The sequence below is a fragment of the Vulpes vulpes genome, chromosome X, assembly GCF_048418805.1.
Source record: "Vulpes vulpes isolate BD-2025 chromosome X, VulVul3, whole genome shotgun sequence".
In the NCBI taxonomy this organism is placed as follows: Eukaryota; Metazoa; Chordata; class Mammalia; order Carnivora; family Canidae; genus Vulpes; species Vulpes vulpes.
The window spans coordinates 102767499-102787817 of NC_132796.1; the positions used below are offsets into that span (position 1 = coordinate 102767499).

At 45.1% G+C, this 20319-nt stretch overlaps 1 long non-coding RNA gene across 1 annotated transcript in view; it reads left to right on the top strand.

Moving 5' to 3' along the window:
• The first annotated feature begins 9184 nt into the window (after window positions 1–9184).
• The window catches only part of LOC112912388 (uncharacterized), a 39748-nt gene continuing 28613 nt past the window's right edge, over window positions 9185–20319 (top strand). The window contains exons 1-2 of the long non-coding RNA XR_003233496.2: window positions 9185–9373; window positions 10760–10822. This is a non-coding gene — a long non-coding RNA (uncharacterized lncRNA). The remainder of the gene's footprint in view (window positions 9374–10759; window positions 10823–20319) is intronic.

Genomic DNA, 20319 nt, shown 5'->3' on the forward strand with positions numbered 1-20319 from the left:
GGTGGGCAGGGGGTTGGGGTGACTGGGTGACAGGCACTGAGGTGGGCACTTGATGGGATGAGCACTGGGTGTTATGTTATATGTTGGCAAATTGAACTCCAATAAAAAAATAATATAAAAAAATAAACCTAGGGTAGGTCCAATTTAGTAGCCACTAGACAGGCATGATTATTTTAGCTAACTGCTTTGTTTCTCTTACTCTTCCCTCCTTCACTCTTTCTCTCCTTTCTCCTTTCCTTCTTTCCTATCCTCCTTCCTTCATCCTCCTTTCATTCTGTTATTCTGTCATTCCAAACCACTTGCTCTTTTTCATGGTTCCTCTAGAGTTTATATTATGCAATTTTAAATGATCACATTCTAGTCCCTTCAAATAATACTATACCATTTCTCATGTAACATGCTGAAATTCTCTACCCTCTTACTCCTACTGTATTGTCATGTCATACTTTTATTTGTACGTATTACAAATGTAATAAATTTCCATTACAGCTTCAAAAAATAAAATAAAATAAAATAGATACAATGTATATTTTTGGAATCACATTCACCTTTATATACAGATATACAAACATATGTGTACTTATACATATGCCTTACTATGCATATCTATTGTTTATGAATCATTTGACAGTAAGTTCATTAAAATGATAAAGTATATCTAGGAAAAACTACAACTACATGGAAGGATGTAATGTTAAAAAGTAAATAAATAAAACTTACTTATTTATGAGAGACACACAGAGAGAGGCAGAGATACAGGCAGAGGGAGAAGCAGGCTCCATGCAGGGAGCCTGACGCAGGACTCAATCCCGGGTCTCCAGGATCAGGCCCTGGGCCGAAGGTGGCACTAAAACACTGAGCCACCCAGACTGCCCTAAATAAAATCTTTAAAAAATAATTGACACTTGAAATACACAGCATAGATGAATCTCACAGACACATAGAATACATATTATATAATTTTATTTATGAGAAGTTTGAACACAGGTGAAACTTATTGATGGTGACAGAAGTCAGAAGACTGTTTACAGGGCACATGAGTCTGCCTCAGTCAGTTAAGCATCTGCTTTCGGCTCAAATCATGATCCCAGGGTCCTGGGAAGGAGCCCTACATGGAACTCACTGCTCAGTGGGGAGTCTGCCTCTCCCTTTCCCTCTGCCTGCCACTAGCCCTGCTTGTGCTCTCTGTCTGTCAAAATAAGTAAAATCTTAAAAAAGAAGAAGAGGAATGATTACACTTGAGGGGCGCTGCCTGAAAGGGAGCATGAAAATCCATTTTTGAATGTTGGAAATATTCTGTACATTGATCTGGATGGTGGTTACACTGATGTGTGCAAATGAAAAAGTCATCTAGCTGTACACTAAAGATTTTTATCCTTTTCTGGATGTAGCTTATATTTTACATTTTAAAAATACAAGTAAAAGAATGTGCATTTAGATAAATAGAAAAGCTGCAGAACATCAAATACAAAGAAATTATCTTCAAAACAACCAACAAAGAAGCACAAAATTAGGCCAATAACTGATTTATGAAGAGTAAAATGGAAACTGGAAGACCACAGAATAATATCGTTTTCGTCAATTCTATGACTCATATTTTCACATTTTGACATTTCCAATAGCTGAGTGCTTCTTACAATAAATCGTAGTCTTATAAATTACTGTTGGCCAGGTGGCCATTGTGACAGACTCACTCCTTGCTCATGTGCAAACATCAAAAGCATTTGTATCAGAACTGGAGGAACTGATGCCCATGGATGAAGGCAAAGGTCTCAGAAATAGCAGAGGAATAGTCAGCTGAGAACTACTGCATCACTATCATCTTAGGCACACAGAAGAATATTGTGTGGAAAAAACAAAGATCTGGTGATTCTGTAAATGAAAGAGACTCAAAAATGATTTGTAGGGGCACCTGGATGGCTCAGTCGGTTAAGCCTCCAACTCTTTTTTTTAAAGATTTTATTTATTTATTTGACACAGAGAGAGCATACAACATACATAGGGAGGAACAAAGGGAGAGGGGAAAGCAGCCTCTCAGCTGAGCAGGGAGCCCAACATGGGACTGGATCCCAGGACCACAGAATCATGACGTGAGCCAGCCAAAAGCAGATGCTTAACGGACTAAACCACCTGGATACCATGAGCTTCCAACTCTTCATTTCGTCTCCTGTCATGATATAGGGTGGTGAGATCAAGGCCTATGTCTGGCACTGCACTAGGTGTGAAGCCTGTTTGAGATTCTCATTCTCCATCTCCTTCTACCCCTCCCCCCTACTTGTGCTATCTCTCTCTGTCTCTCTCTCAATATAAATAAATAAATCTTTAAAAAATAGTTTTTAAAGGAGGTAAACATATGGCTAAATATATACAAGCAGTAATAAGAATATTGAATTTTAAGATTAAAAACAATAGATGGAGGCACCTGGCTGACTCAGTTGGCAGGGCATGACACTCTTGATCTTGGGGTGGTGAGATAATCCCTACATTGAGGGTAGGGATGACTTTTTAAAAAAGCTTTTAAAAACAGGGTGGGTTGGGACACCTGGGTGGCTCAGCAGTTAAGCATGTGCCTTCCCACCTAGGGCGTGATCCTGGAGTCCCGGGATTGAATCCCACATTGGGCTCCCTGCGAGGAGCCTGCTTCTCCCTCTGCCTGTGTCTCTGCCTCTCTCTGTGTCTCTCATGAATAAACAAATAAAATATTTTTTAAAGTTATGTACTATATTTATCTTGTTTTAGTGTATCTGAAAAGTTAACATGCATATTTAACGGTATACAAAGTTTCAGCTGACAAAAAATTAGACTCTAACAATACCAAGTACTAGTGAGGAAAAGGGAACACATATATTAAAATTAAGAATGTAAATTAAGAAATATTTTGGGGCAGCCTGGGTAGCTCAGCGGTTTAGCACCGCCTTCAGCCCAGGGCGTGATCCTGGGGACCCGGGAATGAATCCCGCGTGGGGCTCCCTGCATGGAGCCTGCTTCTCCCTCTGCCTGTGTCTCTGCCTCTCTCTCTCTCTCTCACTCATGAATAAATAAATAAAATCTTTTTAAAAAAGGAAAAGAGGGACGCCTGGGTGGCTCAGCGGTTGAGCTCCTGCCTTTGGCCCAGGGCATGATCCTGGAGTCCCAGGATCCAGTCCCGCATCGGGCTCCCTGCATGAAAGCTGCTTCTCCCTCTGCCTGTGTCTCTGCCTTTCTCTGTGTGTCTCTCATGAATAAATAAATAAAATATTAAAGAAAAAAATATTTTGGAGGGTCTTCTAGCTGGTTCAGTTGGTCTGGCATCTGCCTTCAGCTTAGGTCATCATCCCAGGGTCCTGAGATGGAGTTCCAGGTCAGGCTCCTTGCTCAGTGGAGAATCTGCTTGTCTCCTTCTCCCTCTGCTGCTACCTCTGCTTGTGCTCTCTCCCTTTGTTTCTTTGTCTAATAAATAAACAAAATCTTTAAAAAAGAGAAATATTTTGGAAAACACTTTGGCAATCCCTTTAGACTGGATTCCCCGTGAGCTGATTTTGACCAAGAATTCACGTAAAAGTGATACAACAAGACCACAAGAAGTGGTCCAAATAAAAGTACACTGATGGAGAGTAAGGGAAGAAAGCTAAGCAATGTTTTGGTATCAACTAAAGTGTCACAGAGGGTCACTTGACAAAATCCATTGTACAGGCAATGTAGGTCACACCTCAAACTTGTTCCAATCAGGGACATGAGAGCTAAGGTTTTTATAACTACACATCCATCAGTCATTGGCTAAAGGCTGCTCTCTCTGGAGAACTTAAATTACTAGCTACTAGCTCTTCATGCTTGCAGACAAAGGGGATGTTGGTAGCCTGTGGGCAAAGAGCCACAGATAGTAGCTGTTGGGAGGAAAAGCACAAAGGAAGCTGATGTACATGAAAATGGTTGAGAGGTCCAAGGGGGAGAAAGACAGAATGTTAATAGCATCTGCTTCCATGGGCATTAGTTTTAATACTGTTAATACCATGAAAAATAATATGACAGCTAGAATCAGCCCCTCCAGCCCTTCTTATAGTTATTTGCACTAACTGCTTAAATACACCTGCTTAAAATACCTGGGGTATATTGTTTGTTTGCAAATGCCTGTTTCTTCTATCTGTGCTATTCTAAAAGAGTAGACAGAAACATGATCTTCATCCTAAGTTAATGAAATGTGCACAAGGCACATCTAACATTTCTTTGTACATATTAGGAGCCCAAAACATGCAAATCTTCAATACTTTTAAGTATCAGATATTAATATGTTTTCTTGTAGGCAGAATGGACGGGGCTGGCCCTGATGTTATGGCTACTCACATAGCAAATTCTTTGCTCCTCATCTTTATGACCTTGATCAAACAAATTGTATGGATGTCAATTCATTATTTTTTAAAGACTTTATTTATTTGTGAGAGACACAGAGTGAGAGGCAGAGACACAGTCAGAGGGAGAAGCAGGCTCCCTGCCAGGAGCTTCATGCAGGACTCAATCCCAGGACTCCAGGATCACAATCTGTGCCAAAGGCAGATGCTCAGCCACGGAGCCAACCAGGTGTTCCATGACCAACAGTTTAATAAACACCGTGCTTCTCTCTAAGCGATTGGCCCGTGATGGCCACCTGACACTTCTCCTCAACAGCCTTTGTTAAACCAGTAAGAGAATCAATGCCTAGAAGATTACAATCATAAATGCAAAGTTCAGGTCCTTGCAGTACAGACTTAGTGATTAGCTGTAGTGATGATAGGATCCAGGGGTCTTGATGCCCTCACTAGGTATTGATTGGTCAGTAGACTGGTTCTTTTCTTACTGTCCAGTTGTGACCATTTCCCCATATCATTAGGTAGTTTAAAATCATAATGGGCATTCATTTTACTTTATTTCACTGAGTGTCTTTAGATTGATCACTGTCCTTTCCATGCCTGGTCCCATTAGATGTGTGACATTTCATTTTAGATGTATTGCTCAGAACAGCTTGATGAAGGACCTAAGTTCTCACAGTACCTCCATGATGGAAGACAAAGAAGTGTCTCAAGCCCTGAAGAAGCAAGCAGAGTACCAGACCCCTGAAAATGCTCCTGGAGGAAGCTTCAGGGCTCCCCAGATTTCTGGTACTCTCTCAGCCTGTCCCTTCAGCTCCAAGTCTCTGGTAAACAGATGGATCAGGAGTACTCACAAAGAGTCCATCCGAATTCCATTCCTATTCTGTCTCTGCCATAGGGCAGCCTCTGGATACAGGGGTATACTCAGCACTCCGGGGATAAGGGAAGAGAGAGCCATTTCACCACTATGTTCTACCACGATTCCCCTGAGTCGGACACTCAGGACACTGAACCACCCAAAGGCCACTTTGTTACCATTTTAAATTTTTGTGAATTTTACTGTCACAAAATTTCTGTAATGTTGTCTTAATTACAGATTTCAAGTCATCATTGGCCTCAACTACCAAAAATAAATAAATAAAAGGTTAATTGCATTTCTCTCTTGTCCCTCTTATATGCATCTTCCATTTTCTCGGTTTTTAATCGCTCCCTTCTTCTAAGGTAAAGTTTCTTGGTGGATACAGAGTTGAGTGCTAGAAGGAGGTCAGGGAAACAGACCGAGAATGATAACCTCAAGGCAGAGGCGTTGGATTGCAAAGTAATGAGAAAGAACCACCTTCCTTCCTTCCTTACAAATGCTGTTCATTTGTCCCTTTGTGGACTCTTACTAAGGTGTCTATGATTCATTCTTGCAAACTAAGACTGTCTCCAAGACATTTTCCTCATGAAAAATGACTGGGGATGATACAACTAGAGTACATGAAGGCATGATCCCTAACAGAGCCATGCTGGTGGGAGGAAGATAACTGCCAGGTGTTTTTGTTGGGAAAGGCGGGTTGGGGCAGGCTGTTAAGGACATTGTTCGAAGGATATTCAGAAACCCCTGCTCATTCTACCTACCTCTCCAGCCAAGTGGACACAGATCATAGGGATAATGCTAGACGGAGTACATAAACTGTTTCCAAACACTCCCCAGAACCACTTGAGCAGGGTCTATGTTTATTTATTTTATTATTTTTAAAGATTTTATTTATTTATTCATGAGAATACACAGAGAGGAGAGAGAGAAGCAGAGACACAGGCAGAGGGAGAAGCAGGCTCCATGCAGGGAGCCTGATGTGGGACTCGATCCTGAGTCTCCAGGATCACACCCTGGGCTGAAGGCAGCTCTAAACCGCTGAGCCACCGGGGCTGCCCGAGCAGGGTCTATGTTTAAAACCAAACAGTGAGGGCAGCCCAGGTTGCTCAGTGGTTTGGCGCTGCCTTTAGCCCAGGGTGTGGTACGGGAGGGTCCTGGAGACGCGGGATCCAGTCCCGCGTCGGGCTCCCTGCATGGAATGAGCCTGCTTTTCCCTCTGCCTGTGTCTGTGCCTCTCTCTCTGTTTCCCATTAATAAATAAAATCTTAAAAAAAAAAACAGTGAATATGCTTAAGACAGTCATCCTTGAAACCCATGCAGGAAAGCTGACAGGTAGCACCTCAACTTGAGATCTCATAATTAGACAGCGTTCAATTGTTTTAAGAACTCTGTGAATGATAACAACTTTATTAAGTAACTAAAAAAACCCTCTGATTTCAAGATTTTGATCTATTATAAGCCATCCTGAAAGTAAGTGATGCTTCCATGATTTCTTGGAATAAAAACATTATCGTATATATAGCACAAATGTTCCTCTAGTTTCTGTACAGCCTATGAAAAACTGTACATATACAGCAACAGTTTACCTGTTCAAAAGAAGAGAGAGAGAAGGGGAAAAGTGAAAAAAAGAAAAAACGCTGGTATGATGGATTCTTTTGCATGTTCTTGAAAAATCACCCAAATTAGAAGTGAGACAGAGTTGACAGTGCTGCCTTAGAAGCCCACCTTTCATCTAACTCTAGTAGGATACTTAACTTTTTCAGCCATAGATGAGGCATCAGAGGCTTTTCTTTCAGAGGTGAGCATGCAGAGAACAGTAAGAAGTGACATTTTTCCTTTTCTGCCTTTCAGAGAAACTTATAATTTTATTGTCCTGTAGTTCATCAACCAGGTTCGAACTAAATTAACAATCACACTTCTGCACTCCCTTCTCTACTACTCACACAACCAAGGCTCTATAAATGTAAATGCTTTTTCTAAAGAACCTGTCATTCTGATTTCCTGAATAATGGATTAAATAAAATTTGACAGGTGTTCAGCAACCTTATGTGTGGGATTCATGATTTGTCACAGAAAGATGTTATGCATTCCAGCAGCTCTTTGGAAACGAGGAACTGTTTTCCAGAAGCTTCCTAGCTGCCTTTTCCTGATATTCCCTTGGCCAGACTCAGATGCAGGTCCATTTCCTAGGGGGCATGGGGCTGACCGGATCCTAAGAGTCAGCATCTGGGCCCGCATGACGGTTGGAGGGATCGCCATCCCCAGGACCACCACAGGACCACTTGCTGTTTCATTTTTTAAATATTTTATTTATTTATTCATGAGAGACACACAGAGAGAGGCAGAGACACGGGCAGATGGAGAAGCAGGCTTCCCGCAGGGAGCCCCGATGTGGGACTCCATCCGAAGGACCTTGGGATCACAACACGAGCCAAAGGCAGACGCTCAACCGCTGAGCCACCCAGTGTCCTCCTGTTCGGTTTCATAATGCAAGATTCCACATCAGCCACAGATCGGCAGGGCGCAAGCCTGCTGAACAAGACCCACGGACCCCGAGTACCGGCGCGGGAAGGGAGTGGTGCCACATTCATCAAGATTCAATTTCTTTTAATAGCTTCTGACATTTATTGAAAAAAAGAAAAGACGTTTGTCCAGGTAGTGTGGAAGGGCTGGGCAGAGTGCAGGGGTTAATTATTGTGTTGAACAAAAGGCACACATCAGAGAGACAGCTGCGAATTGAGAACAGAATCTGCGCAAAACGCACAGGTCCACAGGAGAAGGAAAACGAGTGACTGGACCCGACTGCCAGGCACCCCTGGGACCTGGTGGCCATCTGGCAGGAGCAGAAGAAGTCTCTGGGAGGAGGGGGGGGGGAACGGGTCTCACTGGAGGCGAGAGGCTGGCCGGCCCCTCCGCGGGGGTGGGTGGCAAGCTGCTGGAATCAGTGTCCGGGGACCGCGGCCGGCTCAGACACTTCGTGGCTGAGCTCAGATCGCTGGAGGCCGCAGTCTGGTGGTGGCGCGCGGTGGGGGGCGTCAGCGGCGGCGGCGGCGGCAGCCACGGCGCGGGTCTGTCTCCTGGCACCGCGCTGCAGGCCTGGCGGTCAGTCTGGCGGAGGCGGCCCGCGGCGGCCGGGCTGTGGGTGGTCCGCCCGGCGTGTAACGCGAGCCCGGCCCGCAGCTGGAGCGCGGGCCCGAGTCCAAGTGTGCACGGGAGGGGCCCGGCTGGCCGCACGGGGCGGCGGCGAGCTCCGGAGCGGGGCCCAGAGGCAGCGGCGGGGACCTGGAGCGCTATTCCTGGAACAAAGGCAAGCACTACGCGGGAGGGGACAGCAGCGCGGGGGAGAGCGCGGCCACTCGAGCGCGGCGAAGGTGAGGGAGGGGGAGGCGCGGCGGGCGACGGGCGCAGCGGACCCTCCCCCCGAGCACCCGCCCCCAGGCCCGAGGGGCTCTCGGCCTAGAAGTCCTCGTCCTCCACCCATCCAAAGACCCGCTTCATCTCGGCCAGGAAGCCCCGGTAATCGTTGAGGAGGGGGCTCTCCTTCCTGATGTAGGGGATCACCCACTGCAGGGCCGGCCCGGTGAGGCGGGTGATGAGGAACGTCACCTTCAGGGCATCGCTGGAGAACAGGGTCTCGTCGACTAACATGTAGGCGCCCGTCTGCACGATGAACTCCGGCAGCCGGTCGGTGTCGCCGTCAAACGTCTCGGGGAAGGGAATCGGGTTCCTCCACCGCCGCGTCTGGGGCCGCAGGGGCAGGGCCAGGAGGGCCTTGATCAGCTGCACCCGGCCGTCCATCGCGCCGCGCTCGCGCTCACAGGGCTGGGCTGGGCGGGGCGGGGCGGGGCCGAGGTGGGCGGGGAGGCGTGGCGGGAAGTGCGTGCGTGAGGAGGCGTGGCTGGGTCCAGGGGCGAGGCCGGCGTGGGTCCTGGCCGGCCCGGCCGACGAGTTGCGGTGGTCGCTAGTGCGCAGGCGTGACGCAGGATGGGCGCGCAGGCGCAACACGGGTGGGTACCCTTGGGCTTGAGTTGACGGGGGAGGGGTGGCTAGGGTTTTCAAGCAGAGGGGAGGTCACAGTAGAGGGGCATGGCCCAGGTTCCCCAGGCGGGTAGTAGGTGAGGGGTGGGGCCAGGGGAGGGGCCCAGCCTCGTGGCTTCTTGGTGAAGGTGGAGCTAGCTGCAGCTCGAAGTGGGTAAGTCCCAGTTTTAAGGAGCTGAGGAGCGCGCCCTTGTACACCTTCTGTGCGGGTCGTGCACCTATCCTTGCGTGTTCTTTAGCCCAGCTTCGATGATGGCACTTTGGAATATTATAGGTGGGTCATTTTGAGAAATGTCCCTCTGCATTTGCTTTGGTTATTTTTGCCAGTTAAAAGATACTGTATCTCTCATATCTCATGGGGCTGGTAATGTGTTATTACTGATGATGTTATTAACTGATGTTATTACTCATGATGTGTATCATGATTACTTGTTCGATCTGCTGTGTTACAAGGCCTGAGGAGCCTGACTTCTTCTGCCTGCATCCACCTAGACTTTTCAATAAAAATGTTTACCGGGGCACCTGTATGTCTCAGTGGTTGAGCATCTGCCTTTTGCCTCAGGTTGTGATCCTGGGATTCTGGGATCACAACCTGAGGCCCACATCAGCGTCCCCGGGTGGGGGTGGGGGGCTGCTTTTACCTCTGCCTATGTCCCTGCCTCTCTCCATGTCTCTTATGAATAAATAAGTAAAATCTTTTTATTTTTTTTTATTTTTTTTTATTTTTAGTAAAATCTTTTTAAAAAGTGTTCTCCCAGTGCAACTGAATGTATTTCTTGCCTCCAAAAATCCCAAGATGCTTTCCATGAGTTCTATCTATTCTTTAATAGTAGGAAATGAAAGATGTCAAACAGGGGCAACCCAGGTGGCTCAGCGGTTTAGCGCCACCTTCAGCCAAGGGCGTGATCCTGGAGTCTTGGGATTCAGTCCCTCGTTGGGCTCCCTGCATGGAGCCTGCTTCTCCCTCTTCTGTGTCTCTGCCTCTCTCTTTCGCTCTATGTGTCTCTCATGAATAAACAAAATGTTTTTTTTTTTTTAAAAGAAAGATGTCAAATATAGTTTCACTTTCTCTTGGGATGATCAGATGGATTTCTCTCTTAGAGGAGAGGGGGAGAGAGTGACAAAGGCAAGGGAGAGAAAATCCGTGCCACGAATAGAGTCTGACCCCCTCAATCTCACAATCCTGAGATCATAACCGGAGCAGAAATCAAGAGGCAGCGGTTTAACAGACTTAGCCACCCAGGCACCCCCCTCCCCTCTCTTTTTAAAAACATGTTATTAAAAAAATAATAAATTAAACACGTTATTTATTTGTTTGTTTATTTATTTATATTTCATTTATTTGAGACTGTGAGAGGGAGAGAGTTAGCAGGGCAGAGGAAGAGAGAATCTGAACCTGACCCCTTGCAGAGCCCAACTTGGCTGAATCCCAGGACTGCGAGATCATGACCTGAGCCAAAACCAAGAGCGGATCACGGAACAGATTGAGCCACCCCAGCACCCCTTGAACACTGTTTTTTATGTCCTCTCTACACCCAAGGTGGCGCTGGAACATACAACCCCGAGATCAAGAGTCAAATGCTCTACTGACTCAGCCAGCGAGGTACCCTAGATTTTTTCTTTTTAAATTAGTTGTCTATTGCTGTCTTAAGAAATTTCACATATTTATCATGAGTTATCAGAAGTTTATCATATGACAGTTCTGTACGATAGAAATTTGGTATGGGTCTTTCAAACAAAATCCTGGTATTGGCTGACTATGTATACCTTTTTGGGCTCCTGGACCCTTTCTTCTTAAAAGTCAACAGTGGTGGACTCTGTGTTTCTCACGTGGTATTTCTCTAACACACTCTTCTGCCTTCCTCTTCTGTTTTTAAGAGTTACCTGATTAAATAATCCAGGATAATGTCACTATTTTAAGATAAACTGCTTAGAAACCTTAGTTCCATCTGCAACTTTATTTTTTTATTTTTATTTTTTTACCATCTGCAACTTTAATTTTCTGTTGCTGTATATTCTTAGGTTGTGGGGATTAGGATGCAGACATCCTTGAGGCATCCTTGCTCTGTAGACTACATCTTTATTCTTGGTTAGTATAGCAAATTACATGTTTGATTTTCAATTAATAAAGCAACATTGCGTTGCAATGTGGGACGTCTGGTTTAGACAGTTGGGCTTCTGCCTTCTGCTTGGGTCGTGGTCCCTGTGTTCTGGATAGAGCCGTATACTGTGCTCCCTGCAGAGAAAGGAGCCTGCTTCTCCCTCTTCCTCTGCCTGCCACTCTGTCTGCTTGTGCTCTCCCTCTCTGTATGTGTGTCAACTGAATGGATAAAATCTTTAGAAAAAATAAGTTTGATGTAGTATTTTTAGTATATTACTAGATTAGGCAAATGGATAAAAAATGTGTTATATTCATACAGAGGAATTCTAGCCGATATTTAAATAGGAACTACTATCGATGACTCACAGCAATATCGATGACTGCTACAGAAAATATATTCAGTACAAGTGAGCACAAGAAAATATAGAAGTTTATGATTCTTTTTTTTATGATTCTTTTTTATATCAGTGTCAAGAAGGGACAAAACTAAATGTAGAATTCAGAATAGTGGTTATATCAGAAGAGGGGGAATAATAGTCTGTAAAGTTGCATGAAGCAATCTAATGAGATGCCAATAATATTTTCCAAAGCAGTTCTACTATTCTGTATCTCCACCAGCAATGTATGGGATTAATTTGCTCTTCAAATTCAATGACACTTAGTATTTTCAATTTTGTTTTTTTCTGTTTTGTTTTTACTTTAGTTCTTCTAGTAGGTGTGAAGTGGTCACTCATCATGGTTTTAATTTGAAATTTCCTAATTATTAATGATATTAAACATCTTTTTGTGTGCACTTATCTACCATAGATATCTTTTCTTTTATAGACTGTTCAAATATTTTGACCATTTTTAATTGGGTTGTTTACTTTTTGTTGTTGAATGTTGTAGGATATATATATATATATATATATATATATATATCCCATGTTCAAGTCTTAATCAGATATGTAATTTCAACTATTTTCCTCTAGCCTGTGCTTTTTCTTTTCATTCTCTTAAAAGTGTTTTTTGAAGAACATCAAATTTTTAATTTGATGAAATACAATTTACCTAATTTTCCTTTTATGCATTGTTTCTGGTGTCATAAGTAAGAAATGTTCACTTAATCTGAGGTTGCACAACTTTTCTTCCTGTTTCCTCCTAGTTTTATAACTTTAGGTTTTACCATTAGAACGATTAATCATTTGGGTTAATTTTTAAAAAATATTCAATTAATTTATTTGAGAGAGAGAACACACACAGAAGAAAGAACAGAGAGAGGGGGAGAAGCAGACTCCCCACTGAGCTGGGAGCCCAATTCCAGGCTCCATCTCAGGACCCGGAGATCATGACCTGACCTGAAACCAAGACTCAGATGCTCAACCACTTGAGCCACCTAGGCGCCCCTGCAATGTTTTGTGGGCTTTTTGGTAAATGAATATTTAATTGTTCCTGTATCATTGTTGAAAGGCCTAGCTTTTCCCCGTAATTGTATTTACATCTTTGTCAGAACTCAGCTGTCCATATAAGTATGGGTCTTCTTCTGGATCCCATTTTCTCTTCCATTAATCTATCTTGTGACAGTACTACACTGTCTTAATTACTATAGCTTTACCACAAATCCTGAAATCAAATAATACTAGTTCTTCAATTTAATCATTTTTCAATGCAGTTTTGCCATTGCATGTCTTTTTCATTTTGAAATGAATTTTAGAATCAATTACTTTTTATATGTTAACATTTTTACTGGGACTTTGAATCTATAGATCAATTTGGGGAGAATTAATATTTTAACAATATTGACTCTTCCAACCCATGAACATATATCTTTCCATTACTCAGATTGGCTGTAATTTATCTCAGGAATGTTTTATAGTTTTCAAATATTGAAATAAAATATTTAAAAATATTTTAAAAATATTTTTGTCATATTTAACTCTAAGTTTTACACATTTCTATGGTGTTAAATTTTTCCTAATTTCAAAGGTCTTTTGTTTATTACTAGAAATATGACTGATTTTTGAATATTTAATTTGGGTCTCGCAACCTTGCTAAATTCACTATTAGTTATACTTTGTTGTTGTTGTTGTTCATTCTACATCCTAGAGAATCTGTTTTCTACATACATGATCATGTAGTCTGCATAAAACAAGAAATTGTCTTTTTCTTCCTGACAATATGGATGCCTTTTCTTTGTCTTCTCTTTCCTTCCTTCCTTCCTTCCTTCCTTCCTTCCTTCCTTCCTTCCTTTTCTCCTTATTGCACTGGCTAGAACCTCCAGCACAATATTTAATTCAGATGTTTGACAGTGTGCATGCTTGTCTTGTTCTTGATCTAAGAGTGGAAGCATTCTGACTTTCACCTAGAATTATGATGCCAGCCTTAGGTTTTCCTAGGTCCTTTATTAGTTTGAGGAGTTCTATTTTATTCCTAGTTTAATGAGAGTTTTCTAAGAACAATATGACATAGAAATCCTCCTTCTAGGTATTTACCCTAGAGAAATGAAAACATATGCTCACACAATAATCTGTACTTGAATGTTTAGAGCTGACTTATTAGTAACTGCTAAAAATGTGAAACATGCCCAAGGCCCTTGAACAGATGAACAGATCACCAAACTGTGGTACACACATTTATACTATGGCAAACATTAAAGTGGCCCCAAGATCCCGACCTCCTGATGATGCCTTTGAGTGTGCATAGGGACGGTGAATTGCTTTTAAACAAAGAACATGAGAGAGGTGATGGAATGTCGCTCTTGTGATTATGTTACATTAAGCATATCTCCATCTTGCAAACTGACTCCGTCTCCCTCTCCCATTGCTATGAGGAAGTAAGCTGCAGTGTTGAACTACCTATTGAGAGAGCAACACAGAGTACTGCCAGCAAGCTTGATACAAAATTAAGAGGTTTGTATCACTATACCTCTTTATATTAACTGACCATGGTGCATTATACTTTAAATATGCTACTTTGGATTTTGTTGGCCAGTATTTGGGGCTTTCCCTTTATGTTGCAATGCAACCTCATCAACAACCAGCGGTGCAATACTTCTTTGGCTGAAAGGTTCACGAATAAGTACAAAGCAGCAGGAAAATGTGTTCACAGAATCTCAAGTGAAGTCAAGAGACAAGGTCCGCAAAGGATACAGCTGGACTGAGACTGAGGGGGAGAAATGGGCAAAATGGAAGGGACATTCAACTAACATGACAGGTGAATGGACAGCAGGGACAATATACACCAGACGGACTCCTCAAAACCAGAGCACTTAGCCCTCCCTTCTAGACAAGTAGCTCGCCCCGCCCACACCAAGGGGACCTGGGCTCCCCCCTGGCCCCGCCCCTCGCCCACCGCCCACGTGCGGAGCCACGGCCACGCCGCTACATTCTGACTCCGCCTCCTCGACCGGTCGTTAGGCCTGGCCTCCCGCGCACGCTCCCACCCTGTGAACAGCTCCCGCCCGAGCGCCTGCGCCCTAACGACCGCCCGGCCTCATGGGCCGGGCCCGCGCCAGCGCCCCGGCCGGCGCCAACCCCGCCCCCGGGCCCGGGCCCGCCTCCGCGCGCACGCACTTCCCGCCACGCCTCCCCGCCCACCTCGGCCCCGCCCCGCCCCGCCCAGCCCAGCCCTGTGAGCGCGAGCGCGGCGCGATGGACGGCCGGGTGCAGCTGATCAAGGCCCTCCTGGCCCTGCCCCTGCGGCCCCAGACGCGGCGGTGGAGGAACCCGATTCCCTTCCCCGAGACGTTTGACGGCGACACCGACCGGCTGCCGGAGTTCATCGTGCAGACGGGCGCCTACATGTTAGTCGACGAGACCCTGTTCTCCAGCGATGCCCTGAAGGTGACGTTCCTCATCACCCGCCTCACCGGGCCGGCCCTGCAGTGGGTGATCCCCTACATCAGGAAGGAGAGCCCCCTCCTCAACGATTACCGGGGCTTCCTGGCCGAGATGAAGCGGGTCTTTGGATGGGTGGAGGACGAGGACTTCTAGGCCGAGAGCCCCTCGGGCCTGGGGGCGGGTGCTCGGGGGGAGGGTCCGCTGCGCCCGTCGCCCGCCGCGCCTCCCCCTCCCTCACCTTCGCCGCGCTCGAGTGGCCGCGCTCTCCCCCGCGCTGCTGTCCCCTCCCGCGTAGTGCTTGCCTTTGTTCCAGGAATAGCGCTCCAGGTCCCCGCCGCTGCCTCTGGGCCCCGCTCCGGAGCTCGCCGCCGCCCCGTGCGGCCAGCCGGGCCCCTCCCGTGCACACTTGGACTCGGGCCCGCGCTCCAGCTGCGGGCCGGGCTCGCGTTACACGCCGGGCGGACCACCCACAGCCCGGCCGCCGCGGGCCGCCTCCGCCAGACTGACCGCCAGGCCTGCAGCGCGGTGCCAGGAGACAGACCCGCGCCGTGGCTGCCGCCGCCGCCGCCGCTGACGCCCCCCACCGCGCGCCACCACCAGACTGCGGCCTCCAGCGATCTGAGCTCAGCCACGAAGTGTCTGAGCCGGCCGCGGTCCCCGGACACTGATTCCAGCAGCTTGCCACCCACCCCCGCGGAGGGGCCGGCCAGCCTCTCGCCTCCAGTGAGACCCGTTCCCCCCCCCTCCTCCCAGAGACTTCTTCTGCTCCTGCCAGATGGCCACCAGGTCCCAGGGGTGCCTGGCAGTCGGGTCCAGTCACTCGTTTTCCTTCTCCTGTGGACCTGTGCGTTTTGCGCAGGTTCCGTTCTCAATTCGCAGCTCTCTGATGTGTGCCTTTTGTTCAACACAATAATTAACCCCTGCACTCTGCCCAGCCCTTCCACACTACCTGGACAAACGTCTTTTCCTTCTTTACAATAAATGTCAGACGCTATTAAAAAGAAATTGAGGGGCAGCCCGGGTTGCGCAGCGGTTTAGCACCGCCTGCAGCCCAGGGCGTGATCCTGGAGACCCCAGATCGAGTCCTGCGTCGGGCTTCCTGCATGGAGCCCGCTTCTCCCTCTGCCTGTGTCCGTGCCTCTCTCTCTCTCTCTCTCTCTCTCTCTCTCTCTCTCTGAATAAATAAATAAATAAATAAATAAATAAATCTTTAAAAAAATAAAAAGAAAAAAATAAAAAGAAATTGAGTCTCGGTGAATGTGGCACCTCTCCCTTCCTCAGACCGGTACTCGGGGTCCGGTACTCGGGTCCGTGGGTCTAGCTCAGCAGGGGTGTGCCCTGCTGTCTTGTGCCTGATGTGGAATCTTTGCAAATAGAGCAAATGGTCCCGGGGACGGAGAGCCCACCAACTCTCACGCGGGCCCATATCCTGACTCTTCCAATCCCGTCAACCCCATACCCCCTAGGAAATGGACCTGCATCTGAGTTTGGCCAAGGGAATATCAGGAAAAGGCAGCTAGGAAGCTCTGGAAAACATTTCCTTGTTTCCAAAGAGCTGCTGGAATGCATAACATCTTTCTGTGACAAATCATGAATCTCACACATATGTTGCTGAACACCTGTCAACTCTTATTTAACATATTATTCAGGAAATCAGCAGAATGACAGGTTCTTTAGAAAAAGCATTACCTTTATAGAGCCTTGGTTGTGTGAGTAGTAGAGAAGGGAGTGCAGAAGTGTGATTGTTAATTTAGTCTGAACCTGGTTGATGAAATTACAAGTTTCTCTGAAAGACAGAAAAGGAAAAACGTCACTTCTTACTGTTCTCTGCATGCTCACCTCTGAAATCTATAGTGGCTGAGAAAAGCCTCTGCTGCCTCATCTATGGCTGGAAAGGTTAAGTATCCCATTAGTGTCAGATAAAAGGTGGGCTTCCCGGGCAGCAATGTCAACTCTGCCTCACTTCTAATTTTGGAATCTCAAACTTCAATTAGATTTTCACCCAAAGACGTTCATTCCACAAAGAAAAATTTAATTTATGGTCATGTATTATTTTGCTTGGGTGACCATGGCACAGCAACACACACTGAGGCGCTTAAATAGCAGTAATTGTTTTTCTCAGGGTTCTAGAGGCTAGAAGTTGAAAATCAAGATGTGAAAAAAGTTCCTTTGAGGCCTGTGAGAAAGGCTTTCCAGGCCTCTCCTTGCCTCCAAGGAGGCAAGATGGCTGCCCTCTCCCTCAGTCTCTTCACATTTTATTCCCTTTATGTGTCTCTCTGTTTAAATTCCCTCTTTTTATAAGGAAACCAATCCTGCTGAATTAGTGCTGCCTTATGACCTTATGTAACTTGATTACCTTTGTAAAGACCCTATTTCCACATAACATCATTTTCTAAGGTACTGTGGGCTAGGATTACAACATACTATTTGGGGGGAGACACAATTTTTACAAAACTCCTCCCATATTCATATCAGTATCTTTAGGAGATCCCCTTCCCTAGCCTGTTCTGTCCACGTCGCTCCCTTTATTCTAGATCCTGTGTGTCATTTCACTCTGAAATGAGTAGAAGGTGTGAGGTGGTTCACCACCCTTTAAATAAAAAGAGCCTTTGGCTCCTTTCAGTGTAGCAGGCCTGTGGGAGGAGATAAAAATCGAGACAATGACAGAGAGAGAGAGAGAAAATTAATCTCAAGGGGGCCTGGTGGCTCAGCTGATTAAGCTTCTGCCTTTGGCTCAGGTCATGATCCCAGAGTCCTGGATTGAGCCCCATGTTGGGCTCCTGGCTCAGCAGAGAGTGTTTCTCCCTCCGCTCTGCCTCTCCCCTCTGCTCATGCTTGCTCGCTCTCTCTCTCTGTCTCAAATGAATATATAAAAATCTTTAAAAAATTAATCTCCATGCAAGTCAGACCTTTAATCTCCGTATTGGCCTTGTGAGCATGTACACATTTTTTTCTGGTTGGGTTTGCACAGTTCTTCAAGAAAACGTTTTAGAGAAGCCAGCATACTCTGCAATCCTCTCCTCCCCATCAGAACGGTCCCCTAGTGAAATAAGTCAGACAGAGAAAGACCAATAGTGTGTGATTTCACTTGTATGCGAAATCTCAAGGCTAAAACAAATAGCAAACAAAACAAAACAGACTCATAAATATAGAAAACCAACTTATTGACTCGTCAAAGAGGGGATGAGATAGGTAAAGGGGATTAAGAGATACAATCTTTCAGTTAAAAATAAATACATTGGGGATTCCTGGGTGGCTCAGCGTTTTGGCACCTGCCTTTAGACCAGGGCGTGATCCTGGAATCCCGGGATCAAGTCCCACATCGGGCTTTCTGCATGGAGCCTGCTTCTCCTCTGTTTGTGTCTCTGCCTCTCTCTCTCTGTCTCTCATGAATAAATAAATAAAATCTTTAAAAATAAATAAATACATCATAGGGATGTAATGTACAGCATAGGGAATATGGTCAATAATATTGTAACAACTTGGTTTGGTGACAGATTGTGACTAGACTTATTGGGGTGACCATTTCATAATGTATATAAATATCAAATCACTATGTTGGACACTTGAAACTATTACAATAGTGTATATTATTTATTTTTCAATTAAAAAATAATTGTCCCCTTGTTAGTAGATCTGTATATTGGTCTGGGTACTTATATAATTTTTGGAGTCATGAATTGTCCTAATAATTTCTTATACATTCCAAAATCTCTGTATGACATTATAATATACAGACACAAGGGAGTGCTAGCAACACAAATATATGTTTTTACAGCAACATCTTTGCAATCTGAAACATTATTATGTCGTTGGTGAATTACATTATTGCATTCAGCTTCTAATCTTTAGCTGGTTATATACCTTAGTTGGTTAACATATGATATACTTATAATGCCCGACATTAGTATAATGCTTTCACAATTCATTTGTCATCCCTTTTAATTTTCTCTGCAAGACCTTGATTGATTGACTTTTTCACTCATTTGTAAGTCAGTCACTTATGATTTATTAAGTACTTCCTGTGTCCCAGGCACTTTACTATGAACTATGGATAAGTCTTTGCAAAAGTACAGTCCAAGTCTTCCGGGACTTTAGAATCCATTTGGCTATAATGTAAAAACAATATGTGTATGGCATCTCAGTTTGGGATTTGTTTAATAAAGGGCTTGAGTCCATGCTCAGTCACACTGGCTGAATGACAATAGGTAAACTTTATAACCTCCCTAAACCATTGTTTTCTCATACGAAAAGTAGGTGAAACAAAAGATATATATTGAATTCCTAATGAGAATTCAATGAGATTAAAAATATAAAATCTGAGCATTCAGTAAATGGGACTTACCAAAACCATAATAACAACAATCATTCATATTACTTTTTTAGTATATGATAATGAATTGGTGCTTGTATATGTCACAGTGGGACTATAGGATAGAGAATGTGGGGTTTTTTTGAAAGATTTTATCTATTTCCTTGACAGAGAGAATGAAAGAGCACAAGCAAGGGGAGCAGCTGGCAGAGGGAGAGGGAGAAGCAAGCTCTCCACACAGCAGGGAGCCCGATGCTGGCTCTCTCTCAGGGCCCTGAGATCATGACCTGAGCCAAAGGCAGTCACTTAACCTACTGAGGCACTCAGACACCTCTAAAGAAGGATTTTTTAAATTTTTATTTTATTTTAAAAAAATGTGTTTAAAGATTTTATTTCTTTATTTGAGAGGGAGCGAGGGAAAGGACAGAGGGAGAGGGAGAAGCAGGCTCCCTGTAGAGCAGAGAGCCCCACATGGGGCTGGATCCCAGGACCTCATGATCATAACCTGAGATGAAGGCAGACGCTTAACTGACTGAGCCACCTAGGCCCCCCAAGAATGTTTTTTTTAAAAAGATTTATTTATTTGTGTGAGAGAGAGCAAGTTCAAGTAGGGGGAGGGCAGAGGGAGAGAGAAAGAGAGAGAATTCTTTTTTTTAAAGATTTTATTTACTATTCATGAGAGACACAGGAGAAAGGCAGAGAGAGAGAGGCAGAGACAGGAAAAGCAGGTTCCATGCAAGGAGCCCAGTATGGGACTCCATCTTGGGACTCTGGGACCATGCCCTGAGCCGAAGGCAGCTGCTCAACCACTGAGACATCCAGGCGTCCCAAGAGAAAGAATTCTTAAGCAGACTCCCCCTGAGTGTGGA